This window comes from Anomaloglossus baeobatrachus, chromosome 6, assembly GCF_048569485.1.
Source record: "Anomaloglossus baeobatrachus isolate aAnoBae1 chromosome 6, aAnoBae1.hap1, whole genome shotgun sequence".
Lineage (NCBI taxonomy): Eukaryota > Metazoa > Chordata > Amphibia > Anura > Aromobatidae > Anomaloglossus > Anomaloglossus baeobatrachus.
The window spans coordinates 163,087,477-163,110,846 of record NC_134358.1 but is presented as its reverse complement, the minus strand read 5'-3'; the positions used below and the strand labels follow the sequence as shown (position 1 = coordinate 163,110,846).

At 52.9% G+C, this 23,370-nt stretch overlaps 2 protein-coding genes across 2 annotated transcripts in view; one reads left to right on the top strand and one right to left on the bottom strand.

The window, feature by feature from the left end:
- OSBPL1A (oxysterol binding protein like 1A) overlaps positions 1 to 23,370 on the top strand; it is a 316,689-nt gene that overhangs the window by 23,047 nt on the left and 270,272 nt on the right. The gene's annotated exons all lie outside the window — the stretch shown is intronic.
- The window catches only part of IMPACT (impact RWD domain protein), an 88,963-nt gene that overhangs the window by 47,656 nt on the left and 17,937 nt on the right, over positions 1 to 23,370 (bottom strand). The gene's annotated exons all lie outside the window — the stretch shown is intronic.

Below are 23,370 nucleotides of genomic sequence, written 5' to 3'. Positions count from 1 at the left end.
AAAAGAAGGTAAGGAGATATCCTGATTGAGATGAAAAGGGGATACCACCTTCGGGAGAAACTCCGGAACCGGGCGCAGAACCACCTTGTCCTGGTGAAATACCAGGAAGGGGGCTTTGCATGAGAGCGCTGCTAGCTCAGACACTCTCCGAAGCGATGTGACTGCCACTAGGAAGACCACCTTCTGCGAAAGGCGTGAAAGAGAAATATCCCTCATTGGCTCGAAAGGTGGTTTCTGAAGAGCAGTTAGCACCCTGTTCAGATCCCAGGGTTCTAGCGGACGCTTGTAAGGAGGGACTATGTGGCAAACCCCCTGCAGGAACGTGCGTACCTGTGGAAGCCTGGCTAGACGCTTTTGAAAAAACACCGAGAGCGCCGAGACTTGTCCCTTAAGTGAGCCGAGAGACAACCCCTTTTCCATTCCGGATTGCAGGAAGGACAGAAAAGTGGGCAAGGCGAATGGCCAGGGAGTAAAACCCTGATCAGAGCACCAGGATAAGAAGATCTTCCACGTCCTGTGGTAGATCTTAGCGGATGTTGGTTTCCTGGCCTGTCTCATAGTGGCAATGACCTCTTGAGATAACCCTGAAGACGCTAGGATCCAGGACTCAATGGCCACACAGTCAGGTTGAGGGCCGCAGAATTCAGATGGAAAAATGGCCCTTGAGACAGCAAGTCTGGTCGGTCTGGTAGTGCCCACGGTTGGCCTACCGTGAGATGCCACAGATCCGGGTACCACGACCTCCTCGGCCAGTCTGGAGCGACGAGGATGGCGCGGCGGCAGTCGGACCTGATCTTGCGTAACACTCTGGGCAGCAGAGCCAGAGGAGGAAAGACATAAGGCAGTCGAAACTGCGACCAATCCTGAACTAACGCGTCTGCCGCCAGAGCTCGGTGATCTTGAGAACGTGCCATGAATGCCGGGACCTTGTTGTTGTGCCGGAACGCCATAAGGTCGACGTCCGGCTTCCCCCAGCGGTGACAAATCTCTTGAAACACGTCCGGGTGAAGAGACCATTCCCCTGCGTCCATGCCCTGGCGACTGAGAAAGTCTGCTTCCCAGTTTTCTACGCCCGGGATGTGAACTGCGGAGATGGTGGAGGCTGTGGCTTCCACCCACAGCAGAATCCGCCGAACTTCCTGGAAGGCTTGCCGACTGCGTGTGCCGCCTTGGTGGTTGATGTATGCCACCGCCGTGGCATTGTCCGACTGAATTCGGATCTGCCTGCCTTCCAGCCACGGCTGGAACGCCTTTAGGGCTAGATACACTGCCCTTATCTCCAGAACATTGATCTGAAGGGAGGACTCTGGCTGAGTCCAGGTACCCTGAGCCCTGTGGTGGAGAAAGACCGCTCCCCACCCCGACAGACTCGCGTCCGTCGTGACCACAGCCCAGGATGGGGGCAGGAAGGATTTCCCCTTCGACAAAGAAGTGGGAAGAAGCCACCACTGAAGGGAGGCCTTGGCCGCCCGTGAAAGGGAGACGTTCCTGTCGACTTCCTGTCCCATTTGCGAAGAATGTCCCATTGAAGTGGACGCAGATGAAACTGCGCAAAAGGAACTGCCTCCATTGCTGCCACCATCTTCCCTAGGAAGTGCATGAGGCGCCTCAAGGGGTGCGACTGGGCTCGAAGGAGCGATTGCACCCCTGTCTGTAGTGACCGCTGTTTGTCCAGCGGAAGCTTTACTATCGCTGAGAGAGTATGAAACTCCATGCCGAGATATGTCAGTGATTGGGCCGGTGTCAATTTTGACTTTGGGAAATTGATGATCCACCCGAATCTCTGGAGAGTCTCCAGAGCAATGTTCAGGCTGTGTTGGCATGCCACCCGAGAGGGGGCCTTGACAAGCAGATCGTCTAAGTAAGGGATCACCGAGTGTCCCTGAGAGTGTAGGACTGCTACCACTGTTGCCATGACTTTGGTGAAGACCCGTGGGGCTGTCGCCAGGCCAAAAGGCAGTGCCACGAACTGAAGGTGTTAGTCTCCTATGGCGAAGCGCAGGAAGCGCTGATGCTCTGGTGCAATCGGCACGTGGAGATAAGCATCCCTGATGTCGATTGATGCTAGGAAGTCTCCTTGGGACATTGAGGCGATGACGGAGCGGAGAGACTCCATCCGGAACCGCCTGGTTTTCACGTGTCTGTTGAGCAGTTTTAGGTCCAGAACGGGACGGAAAGATCCGTCCTTTTTTGGCACCACAAACAAGTTGGAGTAAAACCCGTGGCCCCATTGTTGAAGGGGAACAGGGATCACCACTCCTTCTGCCTTCAGAGTGCTCACCGCCTGAAGAAGAGCATCGGCTCGCTCGGGGGGTGGAGATGTTCTGAAGAAACGAATCGGAGGACGAGAACTGAGCTCTATCCTGTAACCGTGAGACAGAATGTCTCTCACCCATCGGTCTTGGACATGTGGCAACCAGGCGTCGGAAAAGCGGGAGAGCCTGCCACCGACCGAGGATGCGGTTTGGGGAGGCCGAAAGTCATGAGGAGGCCGCTTTGGGAGCGGTTCCTCCGGCGTTCTTCTTAGGACGTGACTTAGACCGCCATGAATCGGAGTTCCTCTGACCCTTCTGTGGCCTGTTGGACGAGGAGAATTGAGACCTGGCTGAGGCCCGAAAGGACCGAAACCTCGATTGAACCTTCCTTTGTGGAGGTCTGTTTGGTTTGGACTGGGGTAAGGACGAGTCCTTTCCCTTGGATTGTTTAATGATTTCATCCAATCGCTCGCCAAACAGGCGGTCGCCAGAAAATGGCAACCCGGTTAAGAACTTTTTGGAAGCAGAGTCTGCCTTCCATTCACGTAGCCACATGGCCCTGCGTACTGCCACCGAATTGGCGGATGCTACCGCCGTACGGCTCGCAGAGTCCAGGACAGAATTCATGGCGTAGGACGCAAACGCAGACGCCTGAGAAGTTAAGGACACAACCTGTGGAGTAGAGGCCCGTGTGACTGCATTAATCTCAGACTGACAAGCTGAGATAGCTTGGAGTGCCCATACGGCTGCAAATGCCGGAGCAAAGGACGCGCCGATAGCCTCATAGATGGATTTCATCAGGAGCTCTATCTGCCTGTCAGTGGCATCCTTGAGTGATGCACCATCTTCCACTGCGACTATGGATCTAGCCGCCAGTCTAGAGACCGGCGGATCCACCTTGGGACACTGAGCCCAACCCTTGACTACGTCAGCGGGGAAGGGGTAACGTGTGTCATTAAGGCGCTTAGTAAAGCGCTTATCCGGAAAAGCTCGGTGTTTCTGGACTGCATCCCTGAAGTCGGAGTGATCAAGAAACGCACTCCGTGTACGTTTGGGAAACCTAAAACGGAATTTCTCCTGCTGAGAAGCTGACTCCTCAATCGGAGGAGCTGGAGGAGAAAGATTCAACACCTGATTGATGGACGCTATAAGGTCATTTACTATGGCGTCCCCCTCAGGTGTATCAAGGTTGAGAGCGGCGTCAGTATCAGAGCCCTGATCTGCCACCTCCGCTTCATCCTCCAGAGAGTCCTCATGCTGAGACCCTGAACAGTGTGATGAAGTCGAGGGAAGCTCCCAGCGAGCCCGTTTAGCCGGTCTGAGACTGCGGTCTGTGTCGGAGTCCTCACCGTGAGACCTATGAGTCGCCCCAGGAGCACTTTGCTGCTCCAACCGAGGGGGGCCTGGGGTCAATGATTCAACAGTGGCCGGGGCCTGTGTTACCGGTCTGGACTGCAAAGCTTCTAGTATCTTAGCAGACCATTTATCCATAGACTCAGCAAGTTTGTCAGCGAATACTGCAAACTCTGTCCCTGTCACCTGGACAGTGGCAGCAGGTGGTCCCACCGGGGACGAGGTCCCCGACCGTGGCAGAGGCTCCGGCTGAGTGAGTGTCACAGGGGCCGAGCATTGCACACAATGAGGGTAGGTGGAACCTGCAGGAAGCATAGCCGCACATGAGGTACAGGTAGCAAAGTAAGCCTGTGCCTTGGCACCCTTGCTTTTTGCGGACGACATGCTGTAGTCTCCTTTTTGAGCAATCAAAGAGGGTATATAGCCGGAGCAATAGTGCGGCCGTACAGAGTAAATGTATACAATATAAGCATATAAATATACACTACGGCACCCAGGGGGGCCAGCACCTAGTAACAGGTGCGGCTTACCGACCGCCCGCAGCGGTTGTGTGACCACCAGATTCCCTGCCTGGGCCTCCCAGAGCTGTGGAGCTCAGCGTTGTGTCCCCTCTGAAGTCTCCAGCGTCAGAAGTGCTGATAGCAATGGCTGCCAGCGTTCAGAGAGGAGGAGGGAGCCGTGGGCGTGCCTGTAAAAGTGCGGGAATCTGGTGCCCCACGGTGCTCAGTGAGGGGGGAGGAGGATACTAAGTATGCTCCAGCCCTCAGCGCTGACGTCCAGTGCAGCGTCCCGCCCTTACCCCTGACTGGCAGGCCCGGGGGCGGGAATATGCGGTACTAGGCCGCAAAAGCCGGGGAGTAAAGTTATAAGCTCGGCCGACAAACAAGCGCGATCAGCGCGGTAGTCCCGGCGCACCAACACACCCAGCAGCTGCTGCAGCGTCCATACCCAGGCGCTCTATGCGCCGTCCCCAAGGGGACACAGAGTACCTCAGAGGAGCAGGGCCTGTCCCTGACGATACCCGGTCTCCTGTCCAGCAGATTCCCCCAGGGGCTGCGGACGGAGCACGGTCCCAGTGCCTGGTGACCGGTTAGGATCCCACTTCACCCAGAGCCCCTAAGGGATGGGGAAGGAAAACAGCATGTGGCTCCTGCCTATGTACCCGCAATGGGTACCTCAACCTTAACAGCACCGCCGACCAGAGTGGGGTGAGAAGGGAGCATGCCGGGAGCCCTGTTAGGGGCCCTCTTTTCTTCCATCCGAAATAGTCAGCAGCTGCTGCTGACTAAATTGTGGAGCTTGCATGGATGTGTGCCTCCTTCGCACAAAGAAAACCACAGCCACACCTCAGCATAAAAACTGAGGTGCCCGTGATGCACGGGAGGGTGTATAGGCAGAGGGGAGGGGCTTTACACTTTTAAGTGTAATACTTTGTGTGGCCTCCGGAGGCAGAAGCTATACACCCAATTGTCTGGGTCTCCCAATGGAGCGAGAAAGAAATATCTTAAGACTGATTTTTCAAAGGTTTTATGGACTGATGAAATGAGAGTGACTCTTGATGGGCCAGATGGATGGGTCAGAGGCTGGATCAGTAAAGGGCAGAGAACTCCACTCAGAACTGACTCAGAGGTCAGCAAGGTGGAGGTGGGTACTGGTATGGGCTGGTATCATCAAAGATGAACTTGTGGGACCTTTTAGGGTTGAGGATAGAATGAAGCTCAACTCCCAGACCTACTGCCAGTTTCTGGAAGACAATTTCTTCAAGCAGTGGTTCAGGAAGAAGTCGGTATCGTTCAAGAAAAACGTGATTTTCATGCAGGACAATGCTCCATCACATGCATCCAACTACTCCACAGCGTGGCTTGCCAGTAAAGGTCTAAAACATGAAAAAATTATGACATGGCCCCCTTGTTCACCTGATCTGAACCCCATAGAGAACCTGTGGTCCCTCATAAAATGTAAGATCTACAGGGAGGGAAACAGTACACCTCTGGGAACAGTGTCTGGGAGGCTGTGGTGCCTGCTGCACGCAATGTTGATTGTAAACAGATCAAGCAACTGACAGAATCTATAGATGGTAGGCTGTTGAGTGTCATCATAAAGAAAGATGGCTATATTGGTCACTAATTTTTTGGGGTTTTGTTTTTGCATGTCAGAAATGTTTATTTCCAAATTTTGTGCAGTTATATTGGATTACCTGGAGAAAATAAACAAGTGAGATGGGAATATATTTGGTTTTTATTAAGTTGCCTAATAATTCTGCACAGTAATAGTTACCTGCACAAACAGATATCCTCCTAAGTAACCAAATAAAAAAAAACCCACTCCGACTTCCAAATATATTAAGCTTTGATATGAGTCTTCTGGGTTGACTGAGAACATAGTTGTTGATCAATAATAAAAAAAATCCTCTAAAATACAACTTGCCTAATAATTCTGCACACGGTGTATTTAAACTTTCAATAAACTGTGCATAAATCAATAGTCCAGTATACTGTATGTTCTCTCTGTATGCTGGATGCTTCTTTGTTTTTTCTTTGAGCTCATGTACTGTACGTTTGGGAGGACAGCTTCTATACAATATACATACAATATACAGGGAAAATACAGCAACAGGATTGATGAGGACTTATTGTATCATAAAAATAATTAAATGTCTGATGTTCACATTGTACTACAATAAATGTTTCACTTAAAGGGAACCTGTCAGCAGAAATTTCGCCCAAAACCTAAAAGATTCCCCCTCTGCAGCTCCTGGGCTGCATTCTAGAAAGGTCCCTGTTATTATTGTGCCCCCTTTCTGACCAAAATAAAGACTTTATAAAGTGGTACCTTTTTGTATTCAGATTCTGTAAATGTGACACGGGGGCGGGCTGCCTGAATGCCGTTATTCTGCCTCCTGCCGCTTTAGGCTGTCCCACATCGCTGATTTCCATAGCTGTGGACGCCGCCCAGTGCTCCACAGGTCCCCGCGCATGCCCAGTGCCTATCTCTCGTGGATGAGCACTGTGCCCAGTGTCACCGCTGGTGACCTGCGCGCAGGCTTTAGAATATGGGCGGTGCTGTTTATTACCAAGCAACCGCCCATAATCGCGGGACCGCGCTTTCCCCCTCGGCGTCCTTCGTTCTGCGCAAGCGCGGTGCTGCTGACCCCAGGTCACCTCCTTCCCATCTATTTCCTGCCTCAGGGCAAGATGGGAAGGCGGTGACGTGGGGTCAGCAGCACCGCGCTTGAGCAGAACGAAGGAGGCCGAGGGGGAAAGCGCGGTCCCGCGATTATGGGCGGTTGCTTGGTAATAAACATCACAGCACTGCCCATAATCTAAAGCCTGTGCGCACGTCACCAGCGGTGACGCTGAGCACAGTGCTCATCAACGAGAGATAGGCACTGGGCATGCGCGGGGACCTGTGGAGCACTGGGCGGCGTCCACAGCTATGGAAATCAGCGATGGGGGACAGCCTAAAGCGGCAGGAGGCAGAATAACGGCATTCAGGCAGCCCGCCCCCGTGTCACATTTACAGAATCTGAATACAAAAAGGTACCACTTTATAAAGTCTTTATTTTGGTCAGAAAGGGGGCACAATAATAACAGGGACCTTTCTAGAATGCAGCCCAGGAGCTGCAGAGGGGGAATCTTTTAGGTTTTGGGCAAAAGTTCTGCTGACAGGTTCCCTTTAAATATAAGCAATATATGTGGGAGTCGGAGTCGCAGGTTTGGCTTACCAACTCCACAGCCCTGGTGACAACAATCTCCCATTTTTTTCATATGTCTGGTTGGTTATAATGTAATATGGAAGCCTTTTCTTACAAAGAAAGAAGGGAATTTTGTTTACTTACCGTAAATTCCTTTTCTTCTAGCTCCAATTGGGAGACCCAGACAATTGGGTGTATAGGCTATGCCTCCGGAGGCCGCACAAAGTATTACACTAAAAGTGTAAAGCCCCTCCCCTTCTGCCTATACACCCCCCGTGCTCCCACGGGCTCCTCAGTTTTGGTGCAAAAGCAAGAAGGAGGAAAAAATTATAAACTGGTTTAAAGTAAATTCAATCCGAAGGAATATCGGAGAACTGAAACCATTCAACATGAACAACATGTGTACACAAAAAAACAGGGGCGGGTGCTGGGTCTCCCAATTGGAGCTAGAAGAAAAGGAATTTACGGTAAGTAAACAAAATTCCCTTCTTCTTTGTCGCTCCATTGGGAGACCCAGACAATTGGGACGTCCAAAAGCAGTCCCTGGGTGGGTAAAATAATACCTCGTAATAGAGCCGTAAAACGGCCCCTTCCTACAGGTGGGCAACCGCCGCCTGAAGGACTCGTCTACCTATGCTGGCATCCGCCGAAGCATAGGTATGCACCTGATAGTGTTTCGTGAAAGTGTGCAGGCTCGACCAGGTTGCCGCCTGACACACCTGCTGAGCCGTAGCCTGGTGCCTCAAAGCCCAGGACGCACCCACGGCTCTGGTAGAATGGGCCTTCAGCCCTGAGGGAACCGGAAGCCCAGCAGAACGGTAAGCTTCGAGAATTGGTTCCTTGATCCACCGAGCCAGGGTTGATTTGGAAGCCTGTGACCCTTTACGCTGGCCAGCGACAAGGACAAAGAGTGCATCCGAGCGGCGCAGGGGCGCCGTACGAGAAATGTAGAGTCTGAGTGCTCTCACCAGATCTAACAAGTGCAAATCCTTTTCACATTGGTGAACTGGATGAGGACAAAAAGAGGGTAAGGAGATATCCTGATTGAGATGAAAGGGGGATACCACCTTAGGGAGAAATTCCGGAACCGGACGCAGAACCACCTTGTCCTGGTGAGACACCAGGAAAGGGGCTTTGCACGACAACGCTGCTAGCTCAGACACTCTCCGAAGTGAAGTGACTGCTACTAGGAAAACCACTTTCTGCGAAAGGCGTGAGAGAGAAATATCCCTCATTGGCTCGAATGGTGGTTTCTGAAGAACCATCAGCACCCTGTTCAGATCCCAGGGTTCTAACGGCCGCTTGTAAGGAGGAACGATGTGACAAACCCCCTGCAGGAACGTGCGTACCTGTGGAAGTCTGGCTAGGCGCTTCTGGAAAAACACAGAGAGCGCTGAGACTTGTCCCTTAAGGGAGCCGAGCGACAAACCCTTTTCCAGTCCAGATTGAAGGAAGGACAGAAAAGTGGGCAAGGCAAATGGCCAGGGAGAAAAACCCTGAGCAGAGCACCACGACAGGAAAATTTTCCACGTCCTGTGGTAGATCTTGGCGGACGTTGGTTTCCTAGCCTGTCTCATAGTGGCAATGACCTCTTGAGATAATCCTGAAGACGCTAGGATCCAGGACTCAATGGCCACACAGTCAGGTTGAGGGCCGCAGAATTCAGATGGAAAAACGGCCCTTGAGACAGCAAGTCTGGTCGGTCTGGTAGTGCCCACGGTTGGCCGACCGTGAGATGCCACGGATCCGGGTACCACGACCTCCTCGGCCAGTCTGGAGCGACGAGGATGACGCGGCGGCAGTCGGCCCTGATCTTGCGTAACACTCTGGGCAACAGTGCCAACGGAGGAAACACATAAGGGAGCTGAAACTGCGACCAATCCTGAACTAAGGCGTCTGCCGCCATAGCTCTGGGATCTTGAGACCGTGCCATGAACGTCGGTACCTTGTTATTGTGCCGGGCCGCCATTAGGTCGACGTCCGGCATGCCCCAGCGGCAACATATCTCCTGAAACACGTCCGGGTGAAGGGACCATTCCCCTGCGTCCATGCCCTGGCGACTGAGAAAGTCTGCTTCCCAGTTTTCTACGCCTGGGATGTGAACTGTGGATATGGTGGAGGCTGTGGCTTCCACCCACAGTAGAATCCGCCGGACTTCCTGGAAGGCTTGCCGACTGCGTGTCCCGCCTTGGTGGTTGATGTATGCCACCGCTGTGGAGTTGTCCGACTGAATTCGGATCTGCTTGCCTTCCAGCCACTGCTGGAACGCTTTTAGGGCCAGATACACTGCCCTGATCTCCAGAACATTGATCTGAAGCGAGGACTCTTGCTGAGTCCACGTACCCTGAGCCCTGTGGTGGAGAAAAACTGCTCCCCACCCTGACAGACTCGCGTCCGTCGTGACCACCGCCCAGGATGGGGGTAGGAAGGATTTCCCCTTCGATAATGAAGTGGGAAGAAGCCACCACCGAAGGGAAGCTTTGGTTGCCTGAGAGAGGGAGACGTTCCTGTCGAGGGACGTCGGTTTCCTGTCCCATTTGCGTAGGATGTCCCATTGAAGAAGACGCAGGTGAAACTGCGTGAAAGGGACTGCCTCCATTGCTGCCACCATCTTCCCCAGGAAGTGCATGAGGCGCCTCAAGGGGTGTGACTGACCTTGAAGGAGAGATTGCACCCCCGTCTGTAGTGAACGCTGCTTGTTCAGCGGAAGCTTCACTATCGCTGAGAGGGTATGAAACTCCATGCCAAGATATGTCAGCGATTGGGCCGGTGTCAGATTTGACTTTGGAAAATTGATGATCCCCCCGAAACTCTGGAGAGTCTCCAGAGTAGCGTTGAGGCTGTGCTGGCATGCCTCTTGGGAGGGAGCCTTGACCAGCAGATCGTCTAAGTAAGGGATCACCGAGTGACCCTGGCAGTGGAGGACCGCGACTACTGTAGCCATGACCTTGGTGAAAACCCGGGGGGCTGTCGCCAGGCCGAACGGCAGTGCCACGAACTGGAGGTGTTCGTCTCCTATGGCGAAGCGCAGGAAGCGCTGATGCTCTGGAGCAATCGGAACGTGAAGATAAGCATCTTTGATATCGATCGATGCAAGGAAATCTCCTTGGGACCTTGAGGCGATGACGGAGCGGAGGGATTCCATCCGGAACCGCCTGGTCTTTACGTGTTTGTTGAGCAGTTTTAGGTCCAGGACAGGACGGAAAGACCCGTCATTCTTTGGAACCACAAACAGGTTGGAGTAAAAACCGTGACCCTGTTGCTGAAGAGGAACAGGGATCACCACTCCTTCTACCTTCAGAGTGTCCAACGCCTGCAGAAGAGCATCGGCTCGCTCGGGAGGCGGAGATGTTCTGAAGAATCGAGTCGGAGGACGAGAGCTGAACTCTATCCTGTAACCGTGAGACAGAATGTCTCTCACCCATCGGTCTTTTACCTGTGGCAGCCAGGTGTCGCAGAAGAGGGAGAGCCTGCCACCGACCGAGGATGCGGTGTGAGGCGGCCGTAAGTCATGAGGAAGCCGCCTTGGTAGCGGCACCTCCGGCGGTTCCCGTAGCCACAAGGCCCTGCGTAATGCCACCGAATTGTCGGCTGCAACCGCCGTACGGCTCGCAGAGTCCAGGATAGCATTAATAGCGTAGGACGCAAATGCCGACGTTTGAGAGGTTATGGAAGCCACTTGCGGCGCAGACGTACGTGTGAGTGCGTCAATTTGGGCTTGACCCGCTGAGATAGCTTGGAGTGCCCATACTGCTGCGAATGCTGGAGCGAAAGACGCGCCGATAGCCTCATAGATGGATTTCAACCAGAGCTCCATCTGTCTGGCAGTGGCATCCTTGAGTGAAGCCCCATCTTCAACTGCAACTATGGATCTAGCCGCCAGTCTGGAGATTGGAGGATCCACCTTGGGACACTGAGTCCAGCCCTTGACCACGTCAGGGGGGAAGGGATAACGTGTATCCTTAAGGCGCTTGGAAAAACGCTCATCTGGACAAACTCGGTGTTTCTGGACTGCCTCTCTGAAGTCGGAGTGATCCAGAAACATACTCGCTGTACGCTTGGGGAACCTGAAACGGAACTTATCCTGCTGAGAAGGTGACTCCTCTGCTGGAGGAGCTGAGGGAGAAATATCCAGCATCTTATTTATGGACGTAATAAGATCATTCACTATGGCGTCCCCATCAGGAGTATCAAGGTTGAGAGCGGCCTCAGGATCAGAATCCTGATCAGCTACCTCCGCTTCATCATACAGAGCGTCATCTCTCTGAGACCCTGAACAATGTGATGAGGTCGAGGGGATTTCCAAGCGAGCTCGCTTAGGCGGTCTGGGACTGCGGTCCGTGTCAGAGACCTCACCCTGGGATCTATGAGACACCCCGGGGGAACATTGTTGTTCCAACTGAGGGGAACTAGGGGGCAGTGATTCCACAGTGCCCATGGTCTGAGATACCGGTCTGGACTGCAAAGCTTCTAGTATTTTAGCCATAGTCTCAGAAAGTCTGTCAGTAAAAACTGCAAACTCCGTCCCTGTCACCTGGACAGTGTTAGCTGGTTGTTCCCCCTGGGCCCCCCTTAGCAGAGGCTCCGGCTGAGTAAGTGCCACAGGGGCCGAGCAGTGCACACAATGAGGGTCAGTGGAACCTGCCGGTAGCGAGGTTGTACATGCGGCGCAGGCAGCATAGTAAGCCTGTGTTTTGGCACCCCTGCTTCTTGTGGGCGCCATATTGTTGTCTCCTTTGAGCAACACAACAGGGTATATAGCCAGAAATCAACTGTGCACCATACAGTGTAAAGTATAGCCTGTAAACATATAAACTATAATCACACTTCTGCACAAGTGGGGCCAGCACCTCAGGTGCTGCTTACCGCCCGCTTAAAGCGGTTGTGTGGCCACCAGAATCCCTGCCTGGGTCCCCCAGAGTTTGTCTCCCCTCTGCAGCGTTCTAGGAGCTGACAGGAATGGCTGCCGGCGTCCTGAGGAGAGGAGGGAGCCGTGGGCGTGACCCAGAAAGTGCGGGAGCTGGTGCCTCACTGTGCACAGTGAGGGGGGTGGAGTATGCAAAGCATGCTCCAGCCCTCAGTGCTGCCGTGCTGTACAGCGTCCCGCCCTTCCCCTGACTGGCAGGGCTGAGGGCGGGAAGAAAAAGAGACTAGGCCCAAAAGCCGGGGACTCGAGTTATAAGCGCGGCCGCCGTATAAGCGCGGCCGGCGCAGAGTCCCCGGCGCACTAACAGTCCCAGCCGCGCCTCAGTAAAAACAATGGCAGCGGCGGTCAGCGCGGTAGTCCCCATACACAAATACACTCAGCGACGCTGCAGTGTATAATGGCACAAACGCGGTCAGCGCCGCGGTCCCCGGTGCACTAGCACACCCAGCAATGCTGGAGTGTTGCTGTGCGCGGTCCCCACGGGGACACAGAGTACCTTAAAGTAGCAGGGCCATGTCCCTGAACGATACCCGGCTCCTATCCAGCAGGCTCCTCAGGAGTTGTGGATGAAGCACGGTCTCAGTGCCTGGAGACCGATGGGATCCCACTTCACCCAGAGCCCTAAGGGGGATGAGGAAGGAAAACAGCATGTGGGCTCCAGCCTCCGTACCCGCAATGGATACCTCAACCTTAACAACACCGCCGACAAGAGTGGGGTGAGAAGGGAGCATGCTGGGGGCCCTATATGGGCCCACTTTTCTTCCATCCGACATAGTCAGCAGCTGCTGCTGACTAATCTGTGGAGCTGTGCGTGCATGTCTGCCTCCTTCGCACAAAGCAAAAAAACTGAGGAGCCCGTGGGAGCACGGGGGGTGTATAGGCAGAAGGGGAGGGGCTTTACACTTTTAGTGTAATACTTTGTGCGGCCTCCGGAGGCATAGCCTATACACCCAATTGTCTGGGTCTCCCAATGGAGCGACAAAGAAAAAACATCTAAGCCCACTTATGTTGTCAAAACCTACATCAAGTCTGCCAAGAGCATATTGAAAAACATTTTATAGTTTGATGAGACTAAGGTTAAAGTTTGGGTCATGATTCCAAAAGTTATAGGCAAAGCCAACACTGTGCATCACTGAAAGAACATCATACCAAAGTGATGAAAGGTACAGACATTATGCTTTGGGGCAGTTTTTTGGTGGCTTGAACTGGAGCTTTACTCAAGATAGAGGAGGGAAATATAAACAGTTACAAATATCAGTCAATTCTACATCAAAACATTCAGGCCTTTGGAAAAACGTTGAAGAGGAATTTTAACTTTCAGCACAACGACCCTAAGCATGCCTCCAAATCAACAAAAGAAATGCTTTGCCAGAAGATCTATGTTTTTTAATGACCCAACCAGAGCCCAGACCTGAATTCCTAAAGAGGGCGCTATACACCGGAAATGCCCTCACAATCTGACAGATTTGTAGTTACTGCAAGGAATAGTGAGCAAAGATCGCCAATTCTAGATGTGCCAGGCTGATGGATTCTACCCAAAAGACTGAAAGCTGTCATAAATTCAAAAGTTTCTTCAACAAAGTACTGGTTTAAAGGGAACCTGTCAGGTGCAATATGCACCCAGTACCATGAGCAGTTCTGGGTGCATATTTCTAATCCCTGCCTAATGGTCCCTGTATACACTAGTATAGATAAAGAGATCTTTAGAAAAAGTATTTCTAAACATCTTATATCGTCTGCTAATGAGCGAGGGAACTAGTCCAATGGGCGTTAGTTCGCCGGCCAGTCGCCCCCATTAGCATGTTAGTACGTCCCTGTGAGTGTGCTATCATGCTAATGAATACGCAGCGTCACAGCAATGATCTCACTCACCTCTCCGCCGCCATCGCATCCGACGGGGGATTTCAGCTCAGTGCACAAGACCCCGGAGTTTGGGTCATGCGCACTACTTCAGTTTGAAGCCAGGACACGTACACCCGGCTTCATAGTGCACATGACCCAAACTCCGGGGTCATGCACACTGAGCCGAAATCTCCCTCAGACGCAATGGTGGCGGAGAGGTGAGTGAGATCATCGCTGTGATGCTGCGTATTCATTAGCATGTTAGCACGCCCACAGGGACATACTAACATGCTAATGGGGGCGACTGGCCAAAGAGCTAACGCCCAGGGGACTAGTCCCCGCACTCATTAGCAGATGATATAAGATCTTTAGAAATACTTTTTCTAAAGATCTATTTACCTACGCTAGTATATACTGGGACGGTTAGGTAGGGATTAGCAATATGCACCCAGAACAGCTCGTAGTTCTGGGTACATATTGGACCGGACAGGTTCCCTTTAAGGGGGTGTATATTTATCTAGCCACAGTATTTTAGTTTACTATTTTTTTTTTCCACCCAAAAAGAATTTAGTTTATTTTCAAACTGAAGTATACACTTTTTAGACATTTAAGGTGGAAGAAGTTCTAAAATTATTCTTTTTGGTATGATTGTTTTTTTACATCTAAACTTAACATTTTAAAGCTATGTTCACATACAGTGTTTTTGCAGCTTTTTTTGCAATTTGTTTTCTGCAGAAAAGTAGTTGCCTTTTACAGTACCAGCAAAAGTGATGAGATTTCAGAAATTTGAGCACTGCGGTGTTTTTGAAAATCTGCAGCATGTGAATTCTTGAAGCGTTATTCCAGTGTTTTTGCATCCAGAGAAGGCAATTGGAAGGTGCAAAAATGCTGAAAAACTGCAGCATAAGTTTTCTTGAATAAAACTAATTTTATTAGTATGTACTGTAGACAAATCGCACATGTAATCCAACGGAAAAATGCAGCAAAACTGCACTTGCTGTGTTTTATATGAAGGGAATTTTGTTTACTTACCGTAAATTCCTTTTCTTCTAGCTCCAATTGGGAGACCCAGACAATTGGGTGTATAGGCTATGCCTCCGGAGGCCGCACAAAGTAATACACTAAAAGTGTAAAGCCCCTCCCCTTCTGCCTATACACCCCCCGTGCTCCCACGGGCTCCTCAGTTTTGGTGCAAAAGCAAGAAGGAGGTAAAAATTATAAACTGGTTTAAAGTAAATTCAATCCGAAGGAATATCGGAGAACTGAAACCATTCAACATGAACAACATGTGTACACAAAAAAACAGGGGCGGGTGCTGGGTCTCCCAATTGGAGCTAGAAGAAAAGGAATTTACGGTAAGTAAACAAAATTCCCTTCTTCTTTGTCGCTCCATTGGGAGACCCAGACAATTGGGACGTCCAAAAGCAGTCCCTGGGTGGATAAAATAATACCTCGTAATAGAGCCGTAAAACGGCCCTTTCCTACAGGTGAGCCACCGCCGCCTGAAGGACTTGTCTACCTAGGCCGGCATCCGCCGAAGCGTAGGTATGCACCTGATAATGCTTGGTAAAAGTGTGCAGACTCGACCAGGTAGCCGCCTGGCACACCTGCTGAGCCGTAGCCTGGTGCCGTAATGCCCAGGACGCACCCACGGCTCTGGTAGAATGGGCCTTCAGCCCTGATGGAATCGGAAGCCCAGCCGAACGGTAGGTGTGAAGAATTGGTTCCTTGATCCACCGCGCAAGGGTGGATTTGGAAGCTTGCGACCCTTTACGCTGACCAGCGACAAGGACAAAGAGTGCATCCGAGCGGCGCAGAGACGCCGTGCGGGAAATGTAGATCCTGAGTGCTCTCACCAGATCCAATAAATGCAAACCCTTTTCAAATTGGTGAACTGGATGCGGACACAAAGACGGTAAAGTGATATCTTGATTGAGATGAAAGGAAGATACCACCTTGGGAAGAAATTCTGGAATTGGACGCAGAACCACCTTGTCCTGGTGAAACACCAGGAATGGAGATCTGCATGATAACGCCGCCAGCTCGGACACTCTCCGAAGAGACGTGACCGCCACTAGAAAGGCCACTTTCTGTGAAAGGCGTGAGAGAGAAATATCCCTCATTGGCTCGAATGGTGGTTTCTGGAGAGCAATTAGAACCTTGTTCAGGTCCCAGGGCTCCAACGGCCGCTTGTAAGGGGGGACGATATGACAAACCCCTTGCAGGAACGTGCGTACCTGAGGAAGTCGCGCCAGGCGTTTCTGAAAAAATACGGATAGCGCGGAGACTTGACCTTTAAGGGAGCCAAGCGACAAACCTTTTTCCAACCCAGACTGCAGGAAGGAAAGAAAAGTAGGCAATGCAAAAGGCCAGGGAGAAACTCCCTGAGCAGAGCACCAAGATAGGAATATCCTCCACGTCCTGTGGTAGATCTTGGCGGAGGATGGCTTCCTAGCCTGTCTCATGGTGGCAACCACTTCATGAGATAAACCTGAGGCCGCTAGGATCCAGGACTCAATGGCCACACAGTCAGGTTCAGGGCCGCAGAATTCAGATGGAAAAACGGCCCTTGAGACAGCAAGTCTGGACGGTCTGGTAGTGCCCACGGATGGCCTACCGTGAGGTGCCACAGATCCGGGTACCACGACCTCCTTGGCCAGTCTGGAGCGACGAGAATGGCGCGGCGGCAGTCGGACCTGATTTTGCGGAGCACTCTGGGCAACAATGCCAGAGGTGGGAACACATACGGTAGCCGGAACTGCGACCAATCTTGAACTAAGGCGTCTGCCGCCAGAGCTCGGTGATCGTGAGACCGTGCCATGAAAACCGGGACTTTGTTGTTGTGCCGTGACGCCATCAGGTCGACGTCCGGCATCCCCCAGCGGCGACAGATCTCCTGAAACACGTCCGGGTGAAGGGACCATTCCCCTGCGTCCATGCCCTGGCGACTGAGAAAGTCTGCTTCCCAGTTTTCTACGCCTGGGATGTGGACTGCGGATATGGTGGATGCCGTGTCTTCCACCCACGTCAGAATCCGCCGGACTTCCTGGAAGGCTTGCCGACTGCGTGTTCCCCCTTGGTGGTTGATGTATGCCACCGCTGTGGAGTTGTCCGACTGAATTCGGATCTGCTTGCCTTCCAGCCACTGTTGGAAGGCTTGTAGGGCAAGATAGACTGCTCTGATTTCCAGAACATTGATCTGAAGGGTGGACTCTTTCCGAGTCCACGTACCTTGAGCCCTGTGGTGGAGAAACACTGCTCCCCACCCTGATAGACTCGCATCTGTCGTGACCACCGCCCAGGATGGGGGTAGGAACGACTTTCCTTTTGACAATGAGGTGGGAAGAAGCCACCACCGGAGAGATTCCTTGGCTGCCTGAGAGAGGGAGACCTCCCTGTCGAGGGACGTCGACTTCCCGTCCCATTGGCGGAGAATGTCCCATTGTAATGGACGCAGATGAAACTGCGCAAAAGGAACTGCTTCCATTGCTGCTACCATCTTCCCTAGGAAGTGCATGAGGCGCCTCAAGGGGTGCGACTGGCCCTGCAGGAGAGATTGCACCCCTGTCTGTAGCGAGCACTGTTTGTCCAGTGGAAGTTTCACCATCGCTGAGAGAGTATGAAACTCCATGCCAAGATATATTAGTGATTGGGTCGGGGTTAGATTTGACTTTGAAAAGTTGATGATCCACCCGAAACTCTGGAGAGTCTTCAGTGCCACGTTCAGGCTGTGTTGGCATGCCTCTTGAGAGGGTGCCTTGATAAGTAGATCGTCTAAATACGGGATCACAGAGTGACCTTGCGAGTGCAGGACTGCTACTACTGCTGCCATGACCTTGGTGAAGACCCGAGGGGCTGTCGCCAGCCCGAAAGGTAGAGCTACGAACTGCAGGTGTTCGCTTCCTATAACGAAGCGTAGAAAACGCTGATGCTCTGGTGCAATCGGCACGTTGAGATAAGCATCCTTGATGTCTATTGATGCTAGGAAATCTCCTTGAGACATTGAGGCGATAACGGAGAGGAGAGATTCCATCCGGAACCTCCTGGTTTTTACGTGTTTGTTGAGCAGCTTTAGATCCAGGACGGGACGGAACGACCCGTCTTTCTTTGGCACCACAAACAAATTGGAGTAAAAACCGTGGCCTTGTTCCTGAAGAGGAACGGAAGTCACCACTCCTTCCGCCTTTAGAGCGGACACCGCTTGCAGCAGAGCATCGGCTCGGTCGGGCGGTGGAGAAGTTCTGAAGAAACGAGTTGGAGGACGAGAGCTGAACTCTATCCTGTACCCGTGGAACAGAATGTCTCTCACCCAACGGTCTTTGACCTGTGACAGCCAAATGTCGCCAAAGCGGGAGAGCCTGCCACCGACCGAGGATGCGGAGAGAGGAGACTGAAAGTCATGAGGAAGCCGTCTTGGTAACGGTTCTTCCGGCTGGCTTTTTTGGGCGTGATTGAGTCCGCCAAGAATCTGAGCTCCTCTGATCCTTTTGAGTCCTTTTGGACGAGTAGAATTGGGACCTGCCTGAGCCTCGAAAGGACCGAAAACCAGACTGTCCCCTCCTCTGTTGGGGTTTGTTTTGTCTGGGTTGCGGTAAGGCTGAATCCTTACCCTTGGAGTGTTTAATGATTTCATCCAAACGCTCACCAAACAATCGGTCACGAGAAAAAGGCAAACTGGTTAAGCACTTCTTGGAAGAAGAATCTGCCTTCCATTCTCTCAACCACAGGGCTCTGCGTAAAACCACGGAGTTGGCTGACGCCACCGCCGTACGGCTCGTAGAGTCTAGGACAGCATTAATCGCGTAAGACGCGAATGCAGACATTTGAGAGGTCAATGGTGCCACCTGCGGAGCAGATGTACGTGTGACCGTGTCGACCTGTGTAAGGCCAGCTGAAATAGCTTGGAGTGCCCATACGGCTGCGAATGCTGGCGCCAACGATGCTCCAATAGCTTCATAGATGGATTTTAACCAGAGCTCCATCTGTCTGTCAGTGGCATCTTTAAGTGCCGCCCCATCTTCCACTGCAACTAGAGATCTGGCTGCAAGCCTGGAGATTGGAGGGTGCACCTTGGGATACTGTGTCCAGCCCTTGACCACGTCAGGGGGAAAAGGATAGCGCGTATCTTTAAGCCGTTTGGAGAAACGCTTATCTGGATAAGCGTGGTGTTTCTGGATTGCGTCTCTAAAGTCAGAGTGGTCCAGAAAAGTGCTTAATTTACGCTTGGGATACCTGAAATGGAATTTCTCCTGCTGTGAAGCTGCCTCCTCCGCAGGAGGAGCTTGTGGAGAAATATCTAACATCTTATTGATGGACGCTATAAGATCATTCACTATGGCGTCACCATCCGGGGTATCTAGATTGAGAGCGGCCCCAGTATCAGAATCCTGATCAGTTACATCCGCCTCATCACACAGAGAGTCGTCCCGCTGGGACCCTGACCAGTGTGATGAAGTTGAGGGTCGCTCATAGCGAGCCCGCTTAGGTTGTCTGGGACTGTCGTCCGAGTCAGAGCCGTCACCCTGGGGTGCATGTGACACCCCCGGAGCTAGGAAGTGTTCCAGCTGAGGGGGACCAGGGGGAAATGTACCAACAGTGCCCATGGTCTGAGTCACTGGTCTAGACTGCAATGTTTCAAGAATTTTAGACATAGTCATAGACAATCTGTCAGCAAAAGCTGCAAACTCCGTCCCTGTCACCTGGACAGCATTCACAGGTGGTTCTCCCTGGGTCACCTCTAGCAGCGGCCCCGGCTGAGCAATTGCCACAGGGGCCGAGCACTGCACACAATGGGGGTCAGTGGAACCTGCCGGTAGAGCAGCCCCACATGCGGTACAGGCAGCACATAAAGTCCGTGCCTTGGCACTTTTGCTTTTTGCGGACGACATGCTGTTGTCTCCTTGAGAAATCTAAGGAGGGTATATAGCAGAAAATCACCAGCGACCGTACAGTGTAAAGTATTGCCAGCACAAAATACAAAGTACACTATGGCACAAGTGTGGGAGAGCCCTTGAGGGCTGCTTACCGCCCGCTGAAAAGCGGGTGTGAGGTCGTAGAATCCCTTGTCTGGGTCTCCCAGCCTCCCCTCTGCAGCTCAGCGTGCAGGCAGGAATGGCTGCCGGCGTCCTGTGAAGAGGGGCGGACCGTGGGCGTGCCACAAACAAAAGTGCGGGAAACTGCGTCCCACTGTGCCTAGTGTGAGGGCTGGAGTATGTAAAACAGACTCCAGCTCTTAGCGCTGCTGGTCTGTACAGCGTCCCGCCCTCCTCCTGACTGGCAGGTCTGGGGGCGGGAACGATACGAACTAGGCCGCAAAAGCCGGGGACTGTAGTAATCTAGCGCGGCCGTCATATATGCACGGCCAGCGCGGAAGTCCCCGGCGCACCACAAATCCCAGCCGCGACGCAGTAAAAACTGACCCCCGCGGCCGGATCGGCCGATCGTACTAAGTCTCCTCACTCAGCAGAGCTGTAGTGAGTAACGGCACAAGCGCAGCAGCGCTGTTTACCCCGGCGCACTAACACACCCAGCAATGCTGCAGTGTGCGTGCGGTAAGCACGGGGACACGGAGTACCTTAATGAAGCAGGGTCCTGTCCCTGAGGAAACTCCGCTCCGTATCCAGCAGATCCTCCAGGGGCTGTGGATGGAGCACGGTCTCAGTGCCCGGAGACCGGTCAAGTCCCACTTCACCCAGAGCCCTAATGGGGATGGGGAAGGAATCAGCATGTGGGCTCCAGCCTCCGTACCCGCAATGGGTACCTCAACCTTAAACACCGCCGACCGCAAGTGGGGTGAGAAGGGAGCATGCTGGGGGGCCCCGTATGGGCCCTCTTTTCTTCCATCCGACATAGTCAGCAGCTGCTGCTGACTAAACAGTGGAGCTATGCGTGCATGTCTGACCTCCTTCGCACAAAGCATAAAACTGGGGAGCCCGTGATCCCACGGGGGGGTGTATAGCCAGAAGGGGAGGGGCCTTACACTTTTAAGTGTAATACTTTGTGTGGCCTCCGGAGGCAGTAGCTATACACCCAATTGTCTGGGTCTCCCAATTAGGAGCGACAAAGAAAAACCCTTTTCCAGACCAGATTGAAGGAAGGACAGAAAAGTGGGCAAGGCAAAAGGCCAGGGAGAAAAACCCTGAGCAGAGCACCACGACAGGAAAATTTTCCACGTCCTGTGGTAGATCTTGGCGGACGTTGGTTTCCTAGCCTGTCTCATAGTGGCAATGACCTCTTGAGATAATCCTGACGACGCTAGGATCCAGGACTCAATGGCCACACAGTCAGGTTGAGGGCCGCAGAATTCAGATGGAAAAACGGCCCTTGAGACAGCAAGTCTGGTCGGTCTGGTAGTGCCCACGGTTGGCCGACCGTGAGATGCCACAGATCCGGGTACCACGACCGCCTCGGCCAGTCTGGGGCGACGAGGATGACGCGGCGGCAGTCGGCCCTGATCTTGCGTAACACTCTGGGCAACAGTGCTAACGGAGGAAACACATAAGGGAGCTGAAACTGCGACCAATCCTGAACTAAGGCGTCTGCCGCCATAGCTCTGGGATCTTGAGACCGTACCATGAACGTCGGTACCTTGTTGTTGTGCCGGGACGCCATTAGGTCGACGTCCGGCATGCCCCAGCGGCAACATATCTCCTGAAACACGTCCGGGTGCAGGGACCATTCCCCAGCGTCCATGCCCTGGCGACTGAGGAAGTCTGCTTCCCAGTTTTCTACGCCTGGGATGTGAACTGCGGATATGGTGGAGGCTGTGGCTTCCACCCACAGTAGAATCCGCCGGACTTCCTGGAAGGCTTGCCGACTGCGTGTCCCGCCTTGGTGGTTGATGTATGCCACCGCTGTGGAGTTGTCCGACTGAATTCGGATCTGCTTGCCTTCCAGCCACTGCTGGAACGCTTTTAGGGCCAGATACACTGCCCTGATCTCCAGAACATTGATCTGAAGCGAGGACTCTTGCTGAGTCCACGTACCCTGAGCCCTGTGGTGGAGAAAAACTGCTCCCCACCCTGACAGACTCGCGTCCGTCGTGACCACCGCCCAGGATGGGGGTAGGAAGGATTTCTCCTTCGATAATGAAGTGGGAAGAAGCCACCACCGAAGGAAAGCTTTGGTTGCCTGAGAGAGGGAGACGTTCCTGTCGAGGGACGTCGGTTTCCTGTCCCATTTGCGTAGGATGTCCCATTGAAGAGGACGCAGGTGAAACTGCGCGAACGGGACTGCCTCCATTGCTGCCACCATCTTCCCCAGGAAGTGCATGAGGCGCCTCAAGGGGTGTGACTGACCTTGAAGGAGAGATTGCACCCCCGTCTGTAGTGAACGCTGCTTGTTCAGCGGAAGCTTCACTATCGCTGAGAGGGTATGAAACTCCATGCCAAGATATGTCAGCGATTGGGCCGGTGTCAGATTTGACTTTGGAAAATTGATGATCCACCCGAAACTCTGGAGAGTCTCCAGAGTAGCGTTGAGGCTGTGCTGGCATGCCTCTTGGGAGGGAGCCTTGACCAGCAGATCGTCTAAGTAAGGGATCACCGAGTGACCCTGGCAGTGGAGGACCGCGACTACTGTAGCCATGACCTTGGTGAAAACCCGGGGGGCTGTCGCCAGGCCGAACGGCAGTGCCACGAACTGGAGGTGTTCGTCTCCTATGGCGAAGCGCAGGAAGCGCTGATGCTCTGGAGCAATTGGAACATGAAGATAAGCATCTTTGATATCGATCGATGCAAGGAAATCTCCTTGGGACATTGAGGCGATGACGGAGCGGAGGGATTCCATCCGGAACCGCCTGGTCTTTACGTGTTTGTTGAGCAGTTTTAGGTCCAGGACAGGACGGAAAGACCCGTCCTTCTTTGGAACCACAAACAGGTTGGGGTAAAAACCGTGACCCTGTTGCTGAAGAGGAACAGGGATCACCACTCCTTCTACTTTCAGAGTGTCCAACGCCTGCCGAAGAGCATCGGCTCGCTCGGGAGGCGGAGATGTTCTGAAGAATCGAGTCGGAGGACGAGAGCTGAACTCTATCCTGTAACCGTGAGACAGAATGTCTCTCACCCATCGGTCTTTTACCTGTGGCAGCCAGGTGTCGCAGAAGAGGGAGAGCCTGCCACCGACCGAGGATGCGGTGTGAGTCGGCCGTAAGTCATGAGGAAGCCGCCTTGGTAGCGGCACCTCCGGCGGTCTTTTTAGGGCGTGACTTAGACCGCCATGAATCGGAGTTCCTCTGATCCTTCTGAGGCCTTTTGGACGAGGAGAATTGTGCTCTGCCCGCACCCCGAAAGGACCGAAAC